This window comes from Miscanthus floridulus, chromosome 17 (genome assembly GCF_019320115.1).
Source record: "Miscanthus floridulus cultivar M001 chromosome 17, ASM1932011v1, whole genome shotgun sequence".
In the NCBI taxonomy this organism is placed as follows: Eukaryota; Viridiplantae; Streptophyta; class Magnoliopsida; order Poales; family Poaceae; genus Miscanthus; species Miscanthus floridulus.
The window spans coordinates 13,959,185-13,980,344 of record NC_089596.1 but is presented as its reverse complement, the minus strand read 5'-3'; the positions used below and the strand labels follow the sequence as shown (position 1 = coordinate 13,980,344).

The following is a 21,160-nucleotide window of genomic DNA, read 5'->3' as shown; positions in this document are numbered from 1 at the left end:
GGTGTTTCACAAGTATATTTTCAAGTGTTTCATTTGGATATTGCCTATATTGCAATGGCAATATACGCATGTTGTAAGCGTATGTTTCAAGTGTTTCATACGTATATTGCAAATGTTTTATCTGTATATTGCAAAAGTAGATCTGGATGTTGCATGCATTTGCAATGACTTTCAAGTGTTTTCTGGTGTTTTAAGTGTTTTCAACTGTTTAGCATGTATATTGCAAGTGTTTCATCTGGATATTGCAAAAGTAGATCCGGTATTGCACATGTTGCAATGGGACCACCTGTTGCAGTCGCCTGCTGCAGTTGCTGGGGTGCCACCGAGCGGCCGCAGAATGTCCCCGCCAGCATGGGCATGGAAAAGCGTACGGGGCATGAGAGATCTCCGCGTGTTGTAGGTCAGGTAGGTGGCGCGTGCGGTCCGGGTGGTGTGGGCCCCGCGTTGATGCAACGGGGTGTAGGCATGAGAAATGAGGTGCTGACACCGGCGTCTGGACGTGGGCGTCCGTTTAGCGTCTGAGCGCTAGCGGTCGCCATTCTGATTCTGACAGGGATATACGCCTGTAGTACGTCTGTGTGAGAAAAAAAAGAGATAAATATATCTTGGTGTGGAACGAGGGCCCGACGGTCGGAAAAGTTGGAGTCTGCCGCGCACCGGTGCATCATGAAACCAAAAAAGGCATGGGTTTTATCCAGAAATTTGGAATTATAATTTGCGTAATTAAAAAAAAGAGTTGTCAAGCGCTCAAGACGAAAACTAGATTGTTCCTATGATCACTAATTAGTGTGTCAACTAAGAAAAATATTGATGTGACATTATAGCTAAAGACAAAAGAGAAGAAAATGGTTTCTTGTATATGAAACTATGTCTACACCACGACCCAGATACAAAGACATATGAGTGGTAGATAATACTAGAGAAAGACAACTGATGGGACAAAATTTAATTTTGAAGAAACTATCCATTAGGAATGTGATTTCTACCGTGTAGTGTCTACTTGACTTTGTAAGAGTATGGAAACCATCTCTAGATATGGTTTATGGGTTGGGGCAAACATTCCTGGCGACGCTGCTAATTGGAGATGGCCGGTCACTTCTATGTGCGCAAGCCTCCAACGACGCCATGGTCCCTGATGTGGTGCGCACCTTTGCACATGCTTGTCGCCGCCGACGCTAGAGAGGGCTGTCGTGTCCAAGGGACGGGGAATTTTTTGTGGCCTGTGGATAGAAATTGGGTTGTAGTTTGGCTATGGAGTTTATCTCTATCTTTATTCTTTATAATACATCACTTCAAATTACCCTACAGTCACCAAACAAATCCTACATCAACAGTCACAACCTAAACTATGTCCACCCCACAAAACACAAATAGAAAAAGACGACATTGAAAACATGCGCACCAGATTAACTCACTCATTTTCTCTCCTTACTCAACAACATCCAACCGTCCTCCTTTGGATGTGCCTTGGCCCCAGCGAACGTCTGCGAGCGTCGCGCGAGACCATGGCAACCCCCCCCCCCGCCCCAGTGATCGCGAGACCGCGGCCCTCCCCTAGTGACCGCACGAGACCACTCACGCTCGCGTCCCCTCTCTCTCGATCACGCTCATGCTTGCGGCAGCTCTCACGATCACGCGGCAGAGATCACGGCCAACAACGCCCGGGAGCAGAGGACGTTGCTGCCTAGCGCCTGGGAGCGGACGACGTCGGTGGTGAAAGAAAGGTCGCGGCGCCTGAAGCCTAAACCCTAGCAGGTTTCACGGTAGCGCAGGCAGGTCATTGGCGACGAACGGCTAGAATACCTCAGCGGCAGCGCCTTATTGCGGTAGAGATCGCGGGCAGCGCCCAGGAGCGGAGGACGTTGCCGCCCAGTGCTCGGTAATGGACGACGACGTCAGCGACATGCCTGAACCCTAAACCTCGCTGAACGGGTACGACGCGGTGGCACACCTGACGGAGGAGACAAAAAAATGCCGACGAGAACGGCCCCATCGCTATCCTCTCCAGCATCGGCATCATCTCCGTCTTCGGCTGGGCATACATCCTGGCCCTCATCTTCAGCATCCAGGTACTTGCTTGCTGAGGAAATTAACACACGTGCAATGCATTGCAGTCAGCTGTCGATTCCTCTCACAAATGTCATCCCATGTCAGATTAATTGATTAAGAAAAAAATATTCTATAATATTTGAAACTGCACAGAGAAGGTAGCAATGCGGATGTGGTAGCTGGATAGAGATAGCAACGCAACGTCCTGATATTTGCATCTTTCAGATTCCTACGGATCTACATGAATTCTACTGTGGTTAATTAAAAACAAAAAAAGCCTTGTCAAACTAGAAAGTAGATCACAGTGCTTTAGATGACATAACATACAACAACATAGGTACGAGCGCTTTCTGGGCTGTGGCGGAGTTACTTTCGATATTTTTATAACCTTCTCAGTTTTAGTTCGACCACCCATGGATGAGGTTGAGCGGAAGAGGGAAGAGAGGAATAGAAAACAACGAGAATACCGAGCAAGGATAAAGGCTAACGAAACTGACGAGCAGAGAGAAGAGAGGAATAAAAATCATCAGGAACAACGAGTGTTGAAGAGGACAGAGTCATCGACCTCGCATACTATAGGGCCTGATCATGGTATTGCTTTTTTTAATAATGCTTCCTTTCTTTTTTCAATGTTGATCTTACTCCTTGATTGATGATAGGTCAACAAGCACCATATGGAGTGTGTTCAGGTATTCTCCAAGCATCAGATGCAGAGGACAAGGAAAATGTGTGCCCAGAAAACAACACGAATTGGCTACATAAAAATTATAATTATGTCCGTACAAGACAACCGACCTCTGATACTTCTTGTGTGCCCAACAACCTGACAAGCCACAATCTATTCAATGCAACGGCAACTCCAGGTGCCATCCTTGTATTTTTTTCATTTCTGCAATCCATGTTGCAACTTCGACAATGACAATGTTTTCTACCCAATGGTGACCAGTTACTAGCTCAAATAGGCAAAGGGCCCTCGCAAAACGAGAGATGTACAATAATATGGATGAACACAACAAGGAAAACATGTTGCAAAGAAATAGAGACTACAAGAAAAAGATGAGGACACAGTCAGTCGGTGACTTGGCAAAGGAAACATTGCATACAATACAAAATGATATAGAATATGATGGTGCCTTGTTCGAGCCTATAAACAATCAATCTGATGAAGGTGTGTCCATTTTCTTTTTTTCCAACAAAAAAACACATTTATTTTATTTTGATAACACACTCAGTCAATGTGTTCTATACCAAATTGTTGGACCAAACATCATGCAGAGGACCATCTGGAGGCACCTCGTGCTTTGGATATTGATGATCTTCTTGATGACAAAGAGACCAGGCAATACGTTGGTGAAGGTAAATTTATTTTGTGTGGTGCCTTCGAGTAAATTAATTTTTGGTGAAGGTAAATTTATTAATGTTGTGTAATGATGGCCAATGCTTGCTTTCATAGCAGATGGTGCCTTCGAGTCCTATCGTGTCAGTGTCAATGGTGTTGATCTGAATAACAATGAAAATCCTTACGATTATGTCTACCAAAATTTTCCTGATAGGCACCATGTTCTGAGAAAGGTGCCTAACTGCTTGTACTATGGAGCAATGAGATTTCAATATGAACCACCTGGATTCTATTGCAGGAAAGGAAAGATAAAAGTACATGTTCCACAAGTTGAAAGGTCCTCGTGTAGTTTTGGTAATTGAGTGACAACCTAGGTGGACTAATTGTGTTTATATGAGACACACATGTAATTAGTCCACAGGTACATGTGTGTGAGCAACATATGCCATGAAGGTGAAAATGGCTTGGAGATGTTGCAAAGCTCACATGTGTGATGATGAAGGAGCTCATTGCATATGAGACATGACATTGAGTCATGTGATCAAGGTGGAGAAGATCAAGACAAGACTTGGCTTGATGGACCGATTGAAAGCGTGAAGGACAAGTCGGAGGCTTTGGAGTGATGGACCGTGTGGCGGTGAAGCTTGAGAAAGACTTGGCGCCGATGGACGATGGCAACGGTGAAAAGCAAGTGAAGTCAAGATTGATGAACCAATATGATCACGTGATGATATGAAGTGAATCATATCATTGTTGATCATGTTGATGCATGTGTTGCATCAACATTGGAGGAGATGGAATGGAATGCGTAAGGCAAAGGTATAACCTAGGGCATTTCATTTCACCGGTCATAGGTGTGTAGAGAAGTTGATGACTGGGTTTAGGATAGATGGTCGGACTATCAAGAGGGGCAAACTTGTTTACATATCGGTCATCTAGTGCCACTCGAGTGATCTAACTTTGCATCATCGCTAGGATTGAGTAGCGTGGCAAGTTGAGTGGCTAATCCTTTGGGAAATGTCTGTGAAAAGCTAATACACATACACATGGTGGTGTACACTTGGTGGTGTTGGCACATTTGCAAAGGAGAAGAAGTTGGAGTTGATGTGGATCAACATGGTCATGTAACGGAGGCAAGAGGGTTTTGAAACTCCACCGATGGAGTGTCCGCCCGTAGAGTGCGGATAGTCCAACGGTGCCACCAGCGCCCTATATAGAAAAGAGAGGTCCCATAGAGTGGACTGGACTCTAGTCATGCAGTGACCAGACGCTGGGTTCCAGCGTCCGGTCAGTGATGGCAGACAGCGTGCAGGCGTCGGTCATCGACCGGACGCTGGCGCTGGAAGTGACCGGACGCTGACTGTGTGTGTCTGGTCAGGGTGACATGTAATGACGCAGGCAGAGCAAAGAAGCTAGAAGTGACCGGACGCTGGTGCTGCGTCCGATCGCGACCGACCGAACGTGTCCGGTCATGTCTGGTACCTTACTAGAAACGACCGGACGCTGGGGTTGCTGTGTCCGGTCAGTTCAAGCTGCTGCGTCCGGTCGACAGATGACCATTGAGATCGGGTGAATAGTATTTGAAGCAGGGGACACGTGGCGTGCATCGCACGACCGGACGCTGAGGTCCAGCGTCCGGTCGATCGGACCAGAGCGTCCGGTTGTCTCGACTTTTGCCCAGTGAAGGGGTAACAGCTCTATTTGTTCATGGGGTTATAAATAGAAGCCATGGTCAGCCTTGGGCCAGCAGCTGAGCACACTAGAGCCTTGGTGGCTTGTGTAGTAGTGCTTGGGAGCCCTCCATCTCACATATACTTGATAATGATCATTCGATTGTGTGAGAGAGCGATTCTAGTGCAATTGCATAGTGAGGTTGCATCGAGTGGCACTAGGTGATCGAGTTGCAAGCTGGTGGTGCTTGTTACTCTTGGAGGTTGCCACCTCCTAGATGGCTTGGTGGTGGTCTCCATTAAAGCCCGCAAGAAGCTTGTGCGGTGCTCTGGAGAAGAGCTTTTTGTGAGGGGCATTGTGCTCGCCCCGTGGGAGCCACAAAAAGCAACTCTAGTTGAGCGTGTCATTGAGCTACCCTCACTTTCGGGGTAGGTTCTTGCGGTGCCCGACGTGCGGGCTTGGCAGGTGATGCTAATTAGCCGCCGAACCACCAAGTGAGCGGTCAACACAATGGGGACTAGCGTGTTGGCAAACACGTGAACCTCGGGAGAAAAATCACCGTGTCAACCTTGTTCTTCCTATTGGTTTGCATCCTCGTTACACAAGCTTGTAATTACTTTTGCATACATTGAGCTTGTGTAGCTTACTAGTTACCTTCTTGCCTATGTAGCATAGAAGTAGCTCCCTTGCGTGGCTAATTTGGTTTGTGTAACCTTGTTAGTCACATTACTTAGTTTGTGTAGCTAAGTAATTGCGCTCTCTAATTTGGCATTGGTTGCCTTGTTATTGAGCATTGTTAGTGAGCATTAGGTGGCTTTGTGCTTTTGCTTACTAGCATGTGTAGGAGCTCCCCTGTTGCTTAAAGTACTAGTGGCATAGGTTTGTGTGACTTTTGTCGATGAAATATGGTCGGTAGTCTACCTAGGGGTATGCCCAAGGTAGTAGATTGTCGACAGACAGATGCGCAAGCCACAAACAAGATGGTGACGCAAGACAGACATGAGGTTTTATCCAGGTTCGGCCGCCAAGAAGACGTAATACCTACGTCCTGCGTCTGATTGTATTGCTGTATGTCAATGAGAGATGTTTTTTAGAAGGGTCCCCTGCCTGCCTTATATAGTCCGGGGGGTAGGGTTATAGATCTGGAAACTAATACTAGTCAGTTATAATTGTCATAGATGACCGGATAAGGATTCCTATTCTAACCGACCAAGATCTTGTTTGATCGCCAAATCTGTCTTGACTCCTTGCGCGGGACTCCGAATAGGTTGGTCGGGCCACGCATCATCTTATGGTGGACCGGACCCACTAATCCAGGCTGGCCCAATCTTAGCCGTAAAGGTATAGGGGTTAATACCCCCATAGCTAGTCCCCAAGCACCATGTATTATGTTGCGACACGCCATTTTAACCTTCTCCGAATAGTAAGGCTTGAGTCCTTGACATTTCTGACCACCATTGCCGTCGGTGAAGTAAGTTGTCCGAAGAATGTATGGTGCTCTTAAGAAAAAAGAAAAAGATTTTCATCCTGTGAAGTGTACCCACTTGTATTTCTAAAAAGAAATGTAAGTGAATCTTAAAGCGTAGCATCCTTGATCATCAGAGGCGTAGGGGTCGAAAAACAAACACATTCACCACAAGGTGAAGTGTGCCCACTTAGTCCCCGAGCCTGGTAGTAGGTGACGTAGGCACATGGTGCCAGGGTCTAAAAAGAATTCCTAGTGGAGTTAAGAATCCAATCATCGTACAGGTGATACGAGATGCACCGGTAGGTGCATCGTACCGATGTAGTCCCCGAGCTTGCTGGAAGGCGAAGTATGAGCCTTGTAGCAAGGTCTAAATAAATGTCTCTCAACTGTATGTGAGTATAAATTACATGTAGCCGAGGAGAGCTGTCTCCGAGTAGTGGTCGGGACAGTCCCCGAGCACACTAGTGGTTGGAGCAGCCCCCGAGCACGGTAGTGGTCATAGCAGTCCCCGAGCATGGCAGTGGTCTGGGCAGTCCCTGAGCACGGTAGTGGTCTAGGCAGTCCCCGAGCACGGCAGTGGTCTAGACCATCCTTGACCACAAGACATGCAACGAAAAAACGAACGTCGCTTGTACTATTATTTGGTGTATTTATTTATCTTCTTATTCTATCAAGTCCAATCGTACATGTCTGGTCAAAAAAGCAGACAGGTACAGCATGTCATACTATCTTCTTGTCCTTTCTAGTAAACAGTCGCTTGGCACTTGTAAAGAGGTGCATCAGTGTGGGCCCTCTCACACTAGCAACGAAGAGGCGCGTACACTGGTAACGAAAGGGCGTGTTTATTGGTGTAGATCTCGAGGTTGTGTAAACAAACGTCTGCGGCGCGTGCGCACGTCTCCCAAGAATCTCGGGCGGGCAAAACGACAGAACTCTTGGTTATTTATAATATAGAACTAGTAAGTTATTTTTTACTGATCCCCATTGTCATTCGCCACCGTAGCCTTCTTCTTCCTCTTGCCAAACCCTATACCTCCGAAATCATCACCAATCACCCCTCCACCGTATCCACCCCTTTAGCAAGGATAGATTAATGGCAAAGAGGGACGCCTAGAAGAAAGTTAGAGTCATGGCGAAGGAGTGGTGGAAGTCAAGGAGCAATGAGCAGACCATCGAAGACCTCATCACCATGGGAGTGCTCCACAACAAGGCACTCGTGGGATGGCGCGTGCCGGAAGGAGAAAGCTTCCCCGATCCACAACCAGGTGAGATTGTGGTGTTCGAGGATTTCTTCAAGCGGGGTTTTGGGGTTCTAGTGCACCCTTTCCTTCAGGGGCTCTGTTTGTATTATGAGATTGGGATTTGCAATCTGCATCCCAACTCGATTCTTCTTGTCTCCACCTTCATCCATCTTTGCGAAGCATATGGTGGCTTTCAGCCCCATTTTGACCTCTTCCGCCATCTGTTCTATCTGCGCAAGAAAGGAAGCGGTGGCTCGAAGATAGCCAGAGGCGTATACCTCAATCTGCATGATGGGATGAAGGCCCAGTACTTGCACTGCCCTTGGAACACATCACTGGACGACTGGTACAAGAAGTGGTTCTACATCCGTGAAGAGCTGAACACGATCACCCTGTGCGACATGGGGTTCATCTCGGAGAAGAAGAATAGCTGGTCGGAGAAGCCCGAGCACTTGGAGCAGATCGCAGAACTACTTGGGATGATCCCGTGGGGGAAACTGGATGGTCCAAGCGTGGTCGGGAACTTCATCAGCCGAAGGATCTAGCCCTGCCAGAGGAGGGTACATCCTAGCTACGAATACCAGGGTAGCACAGATCCAACGAGGACCAGGAAAGAGGCGCTGGACAAGATAGAAATCAAAGCCAAGATTGGAGAGCTATTCAACTTAGCTAATTCGAATTATGTCAGGTTAAGCGACATCGAGCACGCCTTCAAGCTAGCCCGACCTCCCCCAAAGGTAGATTATGTTTCCTTATACCTGCAGAGTTATGCTGTAACAGAAATTGACTATGTTGTCGCCTTTATGTTTCCCAGAGTAATGGTCGTGATAGGGCAGCAGGGTTCGTGTCTCCACCCCCTGGTGTGGATTAGCCGCAAGTTGCCAGCCCAACCGCCCAGACCAGTGCCAGGGCCGAAGACGTCGACTGGGCCATACTCGGGGTTGGGGAGGAGGCCACGGCCAGGGCTGCTGGCAAGCGGCTGGTGGCCAGCAAATGTCATCAGGCCATCTTCCCACTGTCAGATGATGAAACAGAGGATGCAGACATCTTCTGACTCATCCCTCGAAAGAGGAGGAGACAACTAGAGTCGATAGAGCAGGGTGTCTCCTCCGTGCCTGCGGGGATCGCATCACCGACCCCTGCAACGCAGAAGACAAGCGGCAAAGGGGTCGAGCACCAAGCCCCGGCACCGGTACTGGTCGTGGAAAAAGACCCGGTGGAACCCGCCGAGCACGTGGAGCGAGCACGGTCGAAGAGACGCTCCTTCGCCATGTCATTCCGTGCTTCCAAGCTATAAGTATTTGTAACCTTGATGTAAGCTTACAATTTGTATTGGATACTGTTGTCTTTTCAACTTATCTCTGATATATTAGGTCGACGTCCACCGAAAATCCCGACCAGCTAGCTAGGTGCGGCATGGCTTCGCCAACAATGGCGGAGAGAACTGCCCAGCAGCCGGCTATGGAGGAACCTATAGAAGAAAATCCACCAGAACCTCAGCAGACGAGCGGCCAAACGACAGTCCCCGAGCAGCTAGTCGAGAAGAGAGCCGAGACAAGTACAAGTGCTCCGAGCACTAACTCTGCTGAGGGGGATACTTCGGCGCCAAGGGGACTAGACCAAGCCAAGGAGCAGCAGCCGAAGGTGGCACAGAGCACGCTTGCCGATTCCACGGCTCGTGGGAAAGCCATAGTGGTCGCAGAGACTACAAACTCTAGACCAGCACCGCTTCCTGAACAAGAGGCCAAAGAGGACGAAGTAGAAGAGGTCCTGGGCCATCCCCAAGATAAATGACAACATGTATATGTGTCGCGCTGGCGGAACGACCAGTGGGTTATGCATGAGGAGATCCCAGAGGTCGAAGAGACCCTAAAAGTTGAACGAGCGACAAAATGTCTAGTGACGGAAGTCCAGGTATGTTTGGCTTAATGACTTGATCCTACTATTCAGTCAAACTGTCTGACTTAGCTTGTTTACATGCAGGACTTGATGAAGACCGCAAAGTACCGGAAAAAGTGCTTCGACCAAATTGAGGGGATCACGGCAAGCAATAGAGAACTGGCGGCCAAGGTGGAACGCTTGTGCCACCAACTTGAAGCCGCCGACCAGGAGAGGACGGAGCAAGAGGCACAAAACTAGAACCTGGTCGTCCAGCTCAGTAACAAAGACCAGGAGAGGACGGAGCAAGTAAGTTGTCATTTTTTTGCATAGTTGGTAGTAACGGCTGTAGTGCAGGCTTAGAAGCTAAAGTAGTCTGTCTCCAAGAGGAGAATAGCCGTGTGGCCATAGAGTATGGTTGCCTGAAGGAAGAAAACAAGAAACTGGTGCATGACCAGTCACAACTCCAGGACTGCACAACCAAGATGAAGGAGGAACTAAAAAGTAAGTGTTCTAGACCACCTTGGTCACTGTGTTGCCCGCCTTATCCTATCATGGCGTAACATTTTGGATGTCTTGTGTGTGTGATAGTTTTAAAAGTCAATGCCAAGAAGCATCTGGAAGCTGTGATGAAAGATCGTGACGGCTGGAAGGCGCGATGCCTAGAGATCACCGAGGATCGAGACACATGGAAGAACCAGTGCTAGGAGGTGGCAACTGGCATTTTGCCCGTCCTCGACCTTATCGACCCAGCGCTTACGGAGGAAGTGCCAAGGATGCCGCAGCTTGGACTAGTCAAGAGATGCCGAAAGGCATGGGGATGGTTCCAAGAGTTCATGAAGGAGGCGGGCGAGTACACAGGTGCACATGTGCTAAGCATGGTGCATGCCCACTACCCCTTGATCGATCTCAAGTGCCTGGAGGCTGGGTACCCGAAGGAGGTAGACCCAGACAAGGCTGAGGAGCTTCGGATGACCCAGCTAGACCTGTCATCAAAGATAATTGGCGACATTAACCTGTGTGGAGGTGGAACAGCACCTGTACAGGGTACGCCATCGACAAGTCAGCTAGAAACGCCATCAGTTCTGAGCCAACCGACGAAACCTACGGTCTCGACCAGCCAGGCATCGGCGGGGCCATCCCCTTTAGCTCGACCAGTACAAGAGTCCCCAAGACTCGAGTAGGATATCGAAAGCAGCGAGCAGCGGGTGCTGTGTGTCCCGACCAGCCAATAGAATAGGCTAGAGCTGTAGAAGAGGGACGTAGTTGTGTTATTGTAAACTTGGGCCTCTTCAGGCAAGCTTGTAATAACGTAACTGTATATCATCATAAGCTTGTTTGCTTTGTATAAAACATATTTAAGCTTGAAACTCATTTTGGTGTAACTAAGTGAGAACATGTTAACGTTATGTTTAGTTGTACCATTTTACTTGACACGTCATCCCAAAAAGTTTGTGCGGCCCTAGTTTGCCATGTGGTCGGAGTGTGAGGTGTGTGACCTGTGCACACGTAGACGTGGACAAGTCAAACCAGGGGGGACCTACCGATCACCCATAGCGTAGAGAGCGGATCTCATGCACGCGTTGCGAGGAACCGGAGACAGGGCCTGCTCCGAAAACCGTAGAAGGAATGGTGGTCAACTTTTACTGGCTAAGTTAGAATAACCATAAAATTTGAAGTGACACATTAGAGTGGTCGGAGAAATCATAATAGCTTTATTGAAGTAAATCGAAAGTACAAGAGGAGTACATATCTCAGTAGTTAAGCATAGAAACGTCTAAGCTTGTCGATATGCCATGAATTTGGTATGTCCGTACCGTCCAGGTGAGCTAACCTATAGGACGTTGGTCGTGTGACTTCCTTGATCATGAAGGGCCCCTCCCATGGGGTTGCAAGTTTATGGACACCAGCCTGATTCGTCTTCCACTTCAGGACCAGGTCCCCGACCACGAAGAACCGCTCTTTAACATTCTTGTTGTAGTACCTGCACAAAATAGCAAGGTATTTGGCTGTACGTACACAAGAATCGAGCCGCCTCTCTTCTGCACTATTCACTTCTAGCTCCCGTACTTCATTGACCTTGCCCTCATCGAAGTTCTCTACCCATGCTGATCTGAAAGCTATATCTGCTAGGAGGACTGGCTCAGCGCCATAAACCATAAAGTATGGTGAGACATCGGTGTTACGACTGGGCTGAGTTCTGAGGCCCCAGACCATGGCTGGCAACTCTTTGAGCCATCTTTTGGGAGCTTTGTCATTTTCTATGTACATCCTCTTCTTCAATGCGTCCAAGATCATGCCGTCTGCCCGCTCGACTTGCCCATTAGCTCTAGGGTGCGCCACCGAGATGTATTTTACTACTATGCTCCTTTCATCGCAGAAGTCCCAAAAAGCGTTCCCGGTGAACTAAGTACCCAGATCAGTGATGATGCTGTTGGGTATGCCGAAATGGTGGATGACCTGGTCGAGGAACATGACAGCCTTTTTTGAGGATGCCTATACCAGAGGCATGTATTCTATCCACTTAGAAAATTTGTCGATTAGCACAAAGATGCATGTAAATTTCCCAGGAGCCGGTTTGAAGGTCCTGATCATATCCAATCCCCAGCTTGCGAAGGGCCAAGAGGCTAGTATTGTCTAGATCTCATGTGCCAGTACGTGAATTCTCTTGGCGAAGAACTAACAACCCTCACAGTGGCGGACTAGCTTCTCTATGTCGGCTACTGCTGACGGCCAATAGAACCCTACTCGGAAAGCCTTACCGACCAGCGTTCTTGAGGCCACGTGGTTGTCGTAAGAGCCAGAGTGGATTTGGTCTAGGAGATGTTCACCATCCTTCTAGGTTATACACTTCATAAGATTTCCTCCTTTGCGTTCTTGCACCATAACTTGCCATCGACGAGCAGGTACTGCTTACTGCGACGCATCAGGCGCTCGTTTTCTATTCGATTAGTGTATCCGCTACCATCTGTTAGGTACTTGATGAAAGGTATTCTCCAGTCGGGCTCATGAGTGGTCAGAGGCGGCTCGGTGGTGCTCGACGCTGGAACCGTAGCCACCAATTGTTGGTCTGGAGGCTTGTCGACCATAGAATCTTCCTCTTCGATGAAAGGCGTGAGCAGGTCTTGGACGAATACGCAATGTGGGACCTTGGCTCGGGATGATTCTAACTTTGATAGTGCATCTGCTGCTTGATTTTTGTCCTGGACCACGTGTATGTACTCAATGCCATAGAACCTGCCTTCCAGCTTTCTGATCAATTTGCCGTATGCATCCATCTTTTTGCTGCTCGTATCCCAGTCCTTGTTGAGTTGGTTGATGACTAGAGCCAAGTCTCCGTAGACATAGAGATGTTTAACGCCAAGCTCAACCGCAATGCACAAACCATGTAGGCATGCTTCGTACTCGGCGGCATTATTAGATGCTGGGAAATAAATCCTGAGGACATACCGGAGCTGCTCCTTGGATGGTGACACGAAAAGGACTCCTGCTCCCAAACCATCAATGTTGAGAGAGCCGTCGAAGTACATCGTCCAATACTCGTCGGATCTCGGAGAGGCAGGCGTGCTTAAGTCTGTCCACTCGATGATGAAATCGACGAGTGCCTGAGACTTGATTGTAGTACAGCTTGCAAATTCCAAGGAGAAGGGGCATAGCTCCATTGCCCATTTGACGATGCTCCCGTTCGCATCCTCGTTGCTAATGATGTCTCGCAGAGGGTACTCAGTCATGACCACCACACGATATCCATCAAAGTAGTGTTTCAACTTTTGGGATGTTATCAGTATGGCGTAGATCAACTTCTGAATCTATGGGTACCTGGTCTTGGACTCATTGAGTACCTCACTAATGAAATAGATTGGTCGCTGTACCTTGTAGACGTGGTTGGGTTCATCACGCTCGACCACCATGGCCGTGGAGACCACTTGATTAGTAGCCACAATGTAAAGCAGGAGTGTTTCGTCCTCTCTAGGAGCAGTGAGGACTGGAGGTGACGTAAGGTATTGTTTCAGCTGTGTGAAGGCAGCGTCTGCTTCCTCCGACCACTCAAACTTTTTGGATGCTTTGAGCAGTTTAAAGAACGGTAATCCTTTTTTGCCTAATCTTGATATGAAATGGCTGAGGGCGGCCATGCACCCGGTAAGCTTCTGAACATCCTTCACCTTTTTGAGCGGCTTCATGTCCAAGACAGCTTTGACTTTCTCTGGGTTAGGGCATATGCCGTCGTGACTGACGACGTTGCCAAGTAGTATGCCAGAAGGAACACCAAAGATGCACTTTTTTGGGTTTAATTTCCACTAGAATGTGTTAAGAGCTGCAAAGGTGCGTTCCAGGTTGTCAACAAGGGTATGTGCTTCCTTGGTTTTGATAACTATATCATCAACATAAGCCTCGATGAGGTCGTATTTTATCTCTTCTTTGAGGCAAGCCTGTATAGCGCGTTGGTAGGTAGCCTTGGCGTTCTTGAGCCCGAATGACATGGTCATGTAGCAGTAGGCGCCGAAAGGCGTAATAAAAGATGTCTTGATCTGGTCGTCCCTTTTGAGAGCAATCTGGTGATAACCAGAGTAGTAATCGAGAAAGGATAGCAGCTCGCAACTGGTGATTGAATCTACGACCTTGTCTATGCGAGGTAAACCGAAGGGGTTCTTAGGGCAGTGTTTGTTGAGATCAGTGTAATCAATGCACATTCTCCATTCATTATTCTTTTTGCGTACAAGAACCGGGTTGGCTAACCACTCTAGATGATACACTTCTTTGATAAATCCGGCTGCCAAAAGTCGTGTAACTTCTACCCTAATCGCCTCCTTTTTGTCGCGAGTGAACCATCGTAGCTTCTGCTTGATAGGTTTGGCCTTGCCATTGACATTCAAGGAGTGCTCGATCAAGTTTCAAGGTACACCGGGCATGTCAGCAGGTTTCCATGCGAACACATCCACGTTGCTCCTCAAGAACCTGACGAGCGCGTCTTCCTATTTGGGATCCAGGTTGGCCCTGATAAGGTCTGTTTTGCTAGGATCACCGTCGACCAGCTGGATCACCTTGTGCTCCTTGGACTTGATGTTCTTGCATGGAGCCTCGAGCTCTGGGATCTCTAGGTGGTCGGCGGAGGTCTTCTTGGTGTCGAGAATGGTCTCGGCCATGCGAATAGAGAGGTCGTGAGACTCTGCTATTTTGAAGCTGTCGTCCTCACAAGTATAAGTTGCGTATATGTTGCCCCTGTGGGTTAGAACTCCTTTCGCGGTGGACATCTTGAGCACCAGATACCTGTAATGAGGTATGGCCATGAACTTGGTGAGCGATGGTCGACCAAGAATAGCATGGTAGGTGCCGTCGAAGTCAGCGACCACGAAGTTGACATAGTCGGTGCGGAAGTGGTCCGGGGTCCCAAATTGTACAGGTAGCGTGATCTGCCCAAGAGGTGTAGAGCTCTGTCCGGGGAGAACACCCTAGAACTGTGCCTCGTATGGCTTGAGATCTGCCTGGGTTATCTTCAGGGCATGTAGACTGTTCTTGAACAGTATATCGATGGAGCTGCCGCCATTGATCAGCACTCTGTCGAACTAAACCTTGTTGATGAAAGGATCGAGGACCAGGGGAAAACGTCCTGGCTCAGGTATTGCGGCCCATTGGTCCTTTCTACTGAAGGAGATCTCGCGATGAGACCATGGAGGGAGTCATGGATCGGCGAGGAGGTTATCAGTGTTGGCCACGTTCAAGCAAGCGCAGGCGAGCAGCTTGCGTTCTCGTTTGGTCTCGATGGACACTTTGCCTCCGATGATGGTGTGGACGCGATCGGTTGGCTTGATGTACTTGTGATGGGGATCTGCGTCTTCATCATCGTTGTCCTCATTGCGCTGTTCCCCTACGTCGTTAGGCTTGTCGGATGTATCCGGAGCCTGTTGACGTGTGGAGATAGACTTGAGAACGCGGCAATTCTCCATAGTATGGTTTGACTTGGGATAGAGCTGGCAGGGCCCTTTCAATGCTTTGGAGTAGTCATCTTCGTAGTTATGACGTCCGCCACCTTTTTTAATGGTATTGACCTCACCGTCGTCTTCCCAAGCACGCTTGCCCCTGTAATCATCATGGTGGTTATGCCGCTGATTACGTTGGTCACGGTGGTCGCGGGAGTCATTGCGTTGGGTGCGGCGGTCAAAATTGTCGTTCTGACCACGGTTGCTACGGTAGTCATCGCAGTGTCAGGGGTGGTCGGGGCATGGAACCCTTGCTGCTTCTTCGATAATTATCTTTTTAGCATCGTCGGCGTCCGCATATTTCTTAGCGGTGGCCAGGAGCGCTGTGACCGATTTAGGTCTCTTGCAGAGGAGCTTGTCCCTTAGGGCGTCATGGAAGCGGAGGCCAGTGATGAAAGCCTCAATTGCCTCGTTGTTGGAGATTGATGGGACCTTGATGCGCATCTCCGAGAAACACCGGACATACTCGCATAGTGGCTCATCTTTTCGATCTCGAATCCGTTGCAGATCATATTTGTTGCCGGGTTGTTCGCAAGTAGCAATGAAGTTGTCGATGAAGGCTTGCTTGAGCTCTTGCCAAGAATCAAAGTAGTTCGCCGACAAGCTGACCAGCCATTGGTGACCTGCATGGCCAACAGCGACTAGGAAGTAGTTAGACATGACGTGCTCGTCAGCCATGGCTGATCTGCATGCAGTTTCATAGAGCATGACCCTTGCCGTCATACTTCTAAAGTTTCTCGAGCTTGAAGTTTTTGGGCCATATGACTTGGCGAAGGTGCGGAGTAAACTGCTTCAGACCCGGCGGGCCGTGGGCAGTGTCATATTCCATACGGCGATAACTTTCGTGGGATGCTCGATCATTGGCTCTCTGGTTGATGCGATCGCACAGATCGCATTCCCTGAGGTAGCGGCGGAGATCGTTATTGCCATCATGGCGATCCCGGTTGCCATCCTGATTAACCCTATGACCATGGCGATTATCGTGGTTATCTCAGCGGTTGTCATCCCAAACGTCACGGCGGTTGTCCTCCTGACGGCGATTGCCGTCCCGACCACCATCATGACCACTGTTTCCGCCTTGATGGTTGTCTGATGGGTCGTTGTTGCATGAGCCACGTTGGTTGAGTGGCTATGAGCGACTTGAGTATTGGCGGCTATGGCTTGATTCGACTGAAATGGATGGAGCCTGGGCTTGATTCACCATCTCTGCGGTCTGAGCCATAGCTGTCGTCAGATAAGCTTGTATATCATCGCGAACTGCCTAGGTTTCGAGGGTGTTGGGTAGCCATTGCATTGTCGCCATGGCGACGGCTACGTTGGCACTTGGAGTCCTAAAGACCTATTTGTCCCCCACCTTGTCGAAAGCATTGTTGAGGTCACATGGCTGGACCCTTATGCGTCGTGCCTCCTCTTCTGCTTCAGCTTCGATTTGCCAGCGATTAAACAGGTCAATATTGCGTGCCTTGCATGCAATTCTCTCTTGTTCTGTTTCACCAACTGCTAGCGGTTCGTCATTGCTAACAACATTGATCAGACCCCCTCGCCTTGGCGGGAAAGACGGGAATTGCGGGAACCCCGGGGCGTGGTCTGGGATATCCAAATCATATTCGACGCCTTCATCGTCGTGATGCTGGAGCTCAGTGTGGATGGAGGCATTAGATGCGATGACAGACGAGGAGCTGGAGTCACCTTCTTGGACCGTGTGGACGGATCCTTCTTGATAATCCTTAATCTGGATCATGTTGACAAAGTTGCTTGGCCTCGGTCGAGGCTGATGTACAAAACACGGATCTAAGCAGCGTTGTATGTTATATGCGTAGATGGAGGTAGCATTTCGCATGCCGTAGGGTTGGGCCTAGTAGTTCTCCATTGAGGCTTCGTACTCGGAGAGCCGGAAACCTGTCGCGGAGGCTGGCCGGCGACGAGCGGAGCGCCCTTCAGGAGTAGATATGACCATGAGATCTGTACCAAGTCGTGCAGGACGACTGGCCTGAGCTGGTCGGATAGATCTATTGTGGGGAGCGGTTACCTGCTCATTAGGTTGACTTTGAATTGTACTTACCAGAGCTAGGGTTTGAGCGAGTTTGGTGCCAACCCGATCAATGGAATCGAGTAGGTCGATGTTGTCGGTCTACTTCCCTTTGTAGCGGGGAAGCGGGTGACAGGTTGTCGGCATGGCTGAAGATGATGCAGGCATGGTCGGAGCTAGATGTACCATGGCTAGAGCCAGATCCATTGTGGTCGGAGCTGTATCCACCGTGGTCGAAGCCGTGTCCACCATGGTCGGAGCCGTAGCCGATGCAGGTGAAGCAGTGGTCGACGCAGATTGAATCTGCGCTTCCTCCGTGGTCATGATGATGAAGTCATCGGAGCCAGTGGTCTAGGTGATCTGGCCAACGGTGAACGTGAGACCGTTCGGTGTAGCCACAGAGCCGGAGATGATGACCATCTTATTTGCTTGGAGAGCAGTACGCACACCCCCTACCTGGCACGCCACTATCGATGAAATATGGTCGGCAATCTACCTAGGGGTATGCCCAAGGTAGTAGATTGTCGGTAGACAGATGCGCAAGCCACAAATAAGACGGTGACGCAAGACAGACACGAGGTTTTATCCAGGTTCGGCCGCCAAGAAGGCATAATACATACGTCCTGCGTCTGATTGTATTGATATATGTCAATGAGAGATGTTTTTAGAGGGGTCCCCTGCCCGCCTTATATAGTCCGGGGGGCAGGGTTACAGATCTGGAAACTAATTCTAGTCAGTTACAATTGCCATAGATGACCGGATAAGGATTCCTATTCTAACCGACCAAGATCTTACTTGATCGCCAAATCTGTCTTGACTCCTTGCGTGGGACTCTGAACAGGTTGGCCGGGCCACGCGTCGTCTTATGGTGGACCGGACCCACTGATCCGGGCCGGCCCAATCTTAGCCGTAAGGGTATAGGGGTTAATACCCCCACAACCTTACTTCTAAAATTGGTTAGGTGAGCTCTAGCTAGCCGGGCACCTTTGTTGCTAAATTAGTATCTTTGGAAGGTGCTAGAGAACATAGATAGAGGGGTATAGTCTTGGCTAGACCGATAGTCTTAATTCCGCACTTATTTCGGTTAGCTGACGTAATTAATTTTAGAAAGGACTATTTACCCCCCTCTAGTCCGCCATCTCGACCCTACACAAGTGCCTGATGAGTTAAAAAGGTTATTCACAAGTCAGGCAGATAATGATGCAAAATATTTTAGGAAAAACATCTGGTGCTTCAATTCTCATTTCTCTTTCACGAGCCTTGGAGTAACCATGGATTGAGAAGTTGCCACTGCAGCAGGGACAGGTATATATACATTTCGTGTGCATGGGGTCTTGTACCATCGCCTGGACCATTTGGTTCTAGGTTCTAAAGGGCCTCGCCACTTGCAACTCTACTTTTATGATATGGAGGATGACAGTTTGGCGCATAGAAAAAAGAGATCGCCTGACCTAGATATCAATATTGTCAGAACTGTGATGCATAGGATGATAGCTAGACACTTGGTATGTTTTTCAAGGAATGCTAGTACCTTGCTTTTAATGTTGATCTCACAAGGTATCTAGTGCTTTTATTTTCAAGTGATATCTAGCTAACCATGGTGCTAAGGATGAACTTAAAGGTGCAACTCTGATTGGTACACGCTTCAAAGGTTTATTCTATACACCTTAGCATCATTTAGTAGTAATTACTCTCCCATAATTTTAATCTATGCATATGTGCAAGCTTCAAAATCAAACACTCTAGCACATATGTAGGGGGAGCAAATACTACCATTTTGGGTTTGTGGTACTTGTCCAAAATTATTTTCACATAGAAAAATTGCTTGGGCAAGCAACATGAATCCAAAAGAGCTTAATTTCCATATCTTTATAGAGTTGTCAACAATTACCAAAAAGGGGGAGATTGAAAGGTCCTCGTGTGGTTTTGGTAATTGAGTGACAACCTAGGTGGACTAATTGTGTTTATATGAGATACACAGGTAATTAGTCTATAGGTACATGTGTGTGAGCAACATATGCCATGAAGGTGAAAATGGCTTGGAGATGTTGCAAAGCTCACACATGTGATGATGAAGGAGCTCATTGCACATGAGACATGACATTGAGTCATGTGATCAAGGTGGAGAAGATCAAGACAAGACTTGGCTTGATAGACCGATTGAAAGCGTGAAGGGCAAGTCGGAGGCTTTGGAGTGATGGACCGCGTGGCGGTGAAGCTTGAGCAAGACTTGGCGCTGATGGATGATGGCAATGGTGAAAAGCAAGTGAAGTCAAGATTGATGAACCAATATGATCACGTGATGATATAAAGTGAATCATATCATTGTTGATCATGTTGATGCATGTGTTGCATCAACATTGGAGGAGATGGAATGGAATGCACAAGGCAAAGGTATAACCTAGGGCATTTCATTTCACTGGTCATAGGTGTGTAGAGAAGTTGATGACTGGGTTTAGGATAGATGGCCATACTATCAAGAGGGGCAAACTTGTTTGCATATCGGTCATCTAGTGCCACTCGAGTGATCTAACTTTGCATCATTGCTAGAATTGAGTGGCGTGGCAAATTGAGTGGCTAATCCTTTGGGAAATGTCTATGAAAAGCTAACACACATACACATGGTGGTGTACACTTGGTGGTGTTGGCACATTTGCAAAGGAGAAGAAGTTGGAGTTGATGTGGATCAACATGGTCATGTAACGGAGGCGAGAGGGGTTTGAAACTCCACCGGTGCCCTATATAGAAAAGAGAGGTCCCACAGAGTGGACCAGACTCTGGTCACGCAGTGACCGGATGCTGGGTTCCAGCGTTCGGTCAGTGATGGCAGACAGCGTGCAGGCGTCTGTCATCGATCGGACGCTAGCACTAGAAGTGACCGGACGCTAACTATGTGCGTTCGGTCAGGGTGACGTGTGATGACGCTGGCAGAGTAGAGAAGCTAGAAGTGACCGGACGCTGGTGCTGCGTCCGATCACGACCGACCGAACGTGTCCGGTCATGTCTGGTACCTTACTGGAAACGACCGGACGCTGGGGTTATTGTGTCCGGTCAGTTCAAGCTGCTGCATCCGGTTGATAGATGACCATTGAGATTGGGCAAATAGTATTTGAAGCAGGGGACACGTGGCATGCATCGCACGATCGAATGCTAAGGTCCAGCGTCCGGTCGATCGGACCGGAGCGTCCGGTCGTCCTGACTTTCGCCCAGTGGAGGGGTAACGGCTCTATTTGTTCATAGGGTTATAAATAGAAGCCATGGTCAGCCTTGGACCAGCAGCTGAGCACACTAGAGCCTTGGTGGCTTGTGTAGTAGTGCTTGGGAGCCCTCCATCTCACATATACTTGATAGTGATCATTCGATTGTGTGAGAGAGCGATTCTAGTGTGATTGCATCGTAAGGTTGCATCGAGTGGCACTAGGTGATCGAGTTGCAAGCCGGTGGTGCTTGTTACTCTTGAAGGTTGCCACCTCCTAGATGGCTTGGTGGTGGTCTCCGTTGAAGCCC

At 48.6% G+C, this 21,160-nt stretch overlaps 1 pseudogene; it reads left to right on the top strand.

Moving 5' to 3' along the window:
- The first annotated feature begins 3,648 nt into the window (after positions 1-3,648).
- The window catches only part of LOC136515273 (uncharacterized), a 59,979-nt pseudogene continuing 42,467 nt past the window's right edge, over positions 3,649-21,160 (top strand).